Genomic DNA, 5,000 nt, shown 5'->3' on the forward strand with positions numbered 1-5,000 from the left:
TTAATGGCCAGAGTCTTCACTTATTTAACTCCCACATGAGTTTGTGAAGCCGTATAAGATCACCTAATAGTGAGCAGAATGAATATGGGAATGTGTCATGCTACTCATTATAGAATTGAAAACTAGGACTCATTTTTACCTTGAGTTTTGGGTATGATTAGACGATTTTACTGACATTTTGAAGGGTTTTAGAGGTCAGAAGATGAATGGCCAGAGTCTTTGTTTTAACCCCTACATGAATGAGTTTGTGAAGGTCAATACGATCACCTAATAGAAAGCAGAGTGAATATGAAAACGTCCTGGTGCTGAAGGGGGTTAAGCTAACGACCACTAATGCTTCTTTCGTATGTACCCAATGTCTCGTGCCTGTGTCAGAACCACTTATCTATGCTTCTTGAAGGAGGACGAGGAAGAGGAGGAGGGTAAAGTAATTGTAGTCATTCTCTCATCTCTCGTCTTTTTTTTTTTTTTTTCTTTTGTTTTGTAATGTTTTTTTTTTTTTTTTTTTTTAGTTTTTACAGGAGCAGGTTTTCTCTCCTTTTTCATACCCTTGACCTTCTTCTTCTTCTTCTTCTTCTTCTTCTTCTTCTTCTTCTTCTTCTTCTTCTTCTTCTTCTTCTTCTTCTTCTTCTTCTTCTTCTTCTTCTTCTTACGTTTAAAGAAAGGAAAAAAGATTGGAAAAATAAATAAAACTGATTTTCTTTACTGCGGCCCTTGTACTGAAAAGTTTGCCTATTCCTGATCTATTCTTTACCTAAAACAAAATAAACAACAAACTGACACACACACACACACACACACACACACACACACACACACACACACACACACACACACACACACACACACACACACACACACACACACACACACACCTTTCTTTTCTTTGCCATCACTGCTTTCCAAGGGTTCCAGTTGAAGATACTCGTGTTTTTAGGAATATTTTTATGGTTCTGGTGAAAGATTGGCAAGATTTCTAGTTTATTAAGAAGAGAAACTCTTGAAAACCAGGATAGTTGTCTCTGTGGCCTTGGAAAATTGTCGTAGTGAGAAGGAAGACGTTTTTTAATATGGGTCTCTCTCTCTCTCTCTCTCTCTCTCTCTCTCTCTCTCTCTCTCTCTCTCTCTCTCTCTCTCTCTCTCTCTCTCTCTCTCTCTCTCTCTCTCTCTCTCCTGAACAGAACAAATAAGAACAAGTCACCAGCATTCACCAAACACCTCTCTCACCACAAGCTTCTTACCCCAGGGCCGTTGTGAGAGCACCCTTTATATTATTAGTTGTCTGTGTGGCCTTGGAAAATTGCCTTGGTGAGAGGGGAAGGCGTTTCTGAATATGGCGCTTTGTCATCCCATCATGCACTTCTACCTTATTTGAGCTGTTTATAGTGATGTGGCGCCCTCTCCCGACAGCCAGGTGAGGTGAGGCCAGGTGAGGTGAGGCAGGGCAGTGGCAGGGCAGCGACAGGGCGTCCCGGTGTATGTAGGTGAGCTCCCCTGGCCACGCGTGACCCTTCATCTCGTTTTCTCTTTCCACAGGAGTCGGTGGATTATGATTGGACGAGAGGACGCGGCGGCCAACCATTCATGGAGCGCCAATGACATGGTGAGTACTGAGTCGTGGTGGTGGTGATGTTGATGATGATGATGGTGATGGTGATGGTGAATGAGAGAGAGAGAGAGAGAGAGAGAGAGAGAGAGAGAGAGAGAGAGAGAGAGAGAGAATGAATATCGTTAACACCTATACACCAGTAGCCGTGTGTGTGTGTGTGTGTGTGTGTGTGTGTGTGTGTGTGTGTGTGTGTGTGTGTGTGTGTGTGTGTGTGTGTGTGCGCGCCCCTAAAACCTTGTAGTAATAATAGATGGCTAACCCAACCCGCGCCTCGCCTGGTGGTGGTGGTGGTGGTGGTGCTTCGAGGAGGTGACGAGCAGGGGTATTTGTGAACGAGTGAACGAGTCAACACCGCCACGCCGCTGCCCCGCCAGGAGTCACCTGCAAGCAACACCATCACCGCTCACCACCACTCACCATCAATCAACACCAATCACCACTCACCACCACTACACCACGCAATGTCCCTTGTTACATAAGTTATCAACACAGCCGCGGAAACACCAAACCACACTAAAGATAGATGATAAATGAGTACATACATATCTGCCACAATATTCAACCCTTCAGTACTGGGACGCATTTTTACCTTGAGATTTGTGTACTAGACCATTTTATTGACATTAGCAAGGGTCTGTGGATGTCAGAAGATTAATAGCCACAGTCGTCACTATTTTAATCCCCCACATGAGTTTCTGAAGCTGTATAGAATCACCAAACAGTAAGCAGAGTGAATATAGAAACGCATCAAGACCATTTTATTAACATTACGGAGGGTCTATGGAGGTCAGAAGATTAATGGCCACAGTCGTCACTATTTTAATCCCCCACATGAGTTTCTGAAGCTGTATAAAATCAAACAGTAAGTAGAGTGAATATGGAAACGCGTCCTGGTACTGAAAGGGTTAATTAGCGTGTGTGTGTTAGTTGTCATTAGCGTGTGTTTGTATCACTCTTGGTGTATGTATTGTGGTGGTGAGGTGAAGGCGTATGGGGATAAATAAATGGGTGTATTCCTGATTGATTTATTTTATGTATTTGTATACCAAGCTTTGCCAGTCACGTGGTGCTTACAGTGTTGTAGTAAGTGTGAATTAGTACATTAAACATTGCTCTCGTATGAAATGATGATTCTCTCTCTCTCTCTCTCTCTCTCTCTCTCTCTCTCTCTCTCTCTCTCTCTCTCTCTCTCTCTCTCTCTCTCTCTCTCTCTCTCTAACACGTCATGAAATAATAAAAATAGTAGATATATGAGGTGGGTTGGTCTTAAGAAAACTGTAATAACAACAATTTACGCGGCTGTTACTGCACACACTTGTAACGCGCCTGTGGTCACTCCATGCTGCCCAGACCCCGTGGAGGCTGCGCCGAGCTGGACGTAAAGAAAGAGATGAATAGAAGTCACCTGAGCTTCATTAACCTTCCTTGTGTTGCTTGTGTTCCTGTTGAAGAATCACGTCATTTCTACCTTTTCCTCTACTCCATATATACCACCACCACCACCACCACCGCCGCCACCACCACCACCACCACTGCTGCTGCTGCTGCTGCTGCTGCTACTACTACTACTACTACTACTACTACTACTACTACTACTACTACTACTACTACTACTACTACTACTACTACTACTACTACTCCTCCTCCTCCTCCTCCTCCTCCTCCTCCTCCTCCTTTCGTGTGGTATAGGGAGGACAAATACATGAGTTTCTTAAATGTTTGGTGTGTGTGTGTGTGTGTGTGTGTGTGTGTGTGTGTGTGTGTGTGTGTGTGGTTCACATTCTTGAGCATTTCGGCATCTCACCTTGACTTATTTTTAACACACTAGTACATACATAGTGAAAGTCGTTGGTGTTTTCAAGATAGTAGTAGGTGGTGGTGGTGGTGGTGGTGGAACAAGAATTCTACACCGTTAGTAGGGGAAAATAAGGGAAAACACGCATGAAAACCGGACTGTTAACCTCTTTTGCCTTGTGAAAATAGTTGAGAGAGAACACACCGTTTAAAAATTGGGTCATAATCAGAGAGAGAGAGAGAGAGAGAGAGAGAGAGAGAGAGAGAGAGAGAGACCTTACTAACTTTATTCTACAACAAACCAGTTATACAAGAGACTTTAATATAACTCTTGTGCATCTACAGCCAGTCATCATCCCCACTCATAAATCCTTCTCATCTTCACCTAAGCTCACTCACTCACTCTCCCCCAGTCACTTTCCCCACTCACTCTCCCCACTCAGCTCCCCACTTACTGTACTAAAGATGGTATTTACGCTCGTATTCAGAAATGCCTTCCTCTCTCACTACGACAATTTTCCAAGGCCACAGAGTCAACGAGCCGAGATTTCAAGACAGTTTCTCCTCTTAATAAACTAGAAACCTTGCCACTCCATCACCAGAACTATAAAAATACTCTTAAAAACACAAGTATCCAAGTGCAGTCTCACTATGACAATTTTCCAGGGCCAGAGAGACAACTAGACGGTTTTCAGGGCAGTTTCTCCTATTCACAAACTAGAAACTTGCCAATCTATCACCAGAACCATAGAAACACTTAAAAACACGAGTATCTTCAACTGGACCTCTTGGAAAGTAGTGATGGGTGAGAGAGCAAAGCGTTTCATAATACAAGCCTCTAGAAACACTTTATTCTCTCGCTATGACTATTTTCCAAGGCCTGGTCGGGTTCTGAAGAGAATATTTCCTTTAAAAAACACAGAAATCACGTTAATTTGCCACTATAACCACCCAAACACCTTGAAAAACACGTGTCCGGTTCTGAAGAGAGTATTTCCTTTTAAAAACACAGAAATCACGTTAATTTGCTACTATAACCACCCAAACACCTTGAAAAACACGTATATCTTTAATTGGTCCGGTTCTGAAGAGAGTATTTCCTTTTAAAAACACAGAAATCACGTTAATTTGCCACTGTAACCACTCTAACACCCTGAAAAACACGTGTATCTTTAATTAGTCCGGTTCTGAAGAGAGTATTTCCTTTTAAAAACACAGAAATCACGTTAATTTGCCACAATAACCACCCAAACACCCTGAAAAGCCCGTGTATCTTTAATTAGTCCGGTTCTGAAGAGAGTATTTCGTTTCAAAAACACAGAAATCACGTTAATTTGCCACAATAACCACCCAAACACCTTGAAAAACACGTGTATCTTTAATTGGTCCGGTTCTGAAGAGAGTATTTCCTTTTAAAAACACAGAAATCACGTTAATTTGCCACTGTAACCACTCTAACACCCTGAAAAGCACGTGTATCTTTAACTGGAACCTTCTCAAATAGTGTTAGTGCCCCGTGGAATTGTTTTTAGTATAGGAACAAAAGAACATGATTATTAAGGCGACTCCAGTCCACTCCAGTGTTTCTACATACTAA

General features: G+C 42.5%; 1 protein-coding gene across 1 annotated transcript in view; it reads left to right on the top strand.

The window, feature by feature from the left end:
• LOC123509872 (collagen alpha-1(III) chain-like) overlaps positions 1-5,000 on the top strand; it is a 157,751-nt gene that overhangs the window by 114,966 nt on the left and 37,785 nt on the right. The window contains 1 exon segment of the mRNA XM_045264458.1: positions 1,537-1,603. The gene's annotated coding sequence lies outside the window, so the exon portion shown is untranslated.

The sequence above is a fragment of the Portunus trituberculatus genome, chromosome 27 (genome assembly GCF_017591435.1).
Source record: "Portunus trituberculatus isolate SZX2019 chromosome 27, ASM1759143v1, whole genome shotgun sequence".
Taxonomy (NCBI): Eukaryota; Metazoa; Arthropoda; class Malacostraca; order Decapoda; family Portunidae; genus Portunus; species Portunus trituberculatus.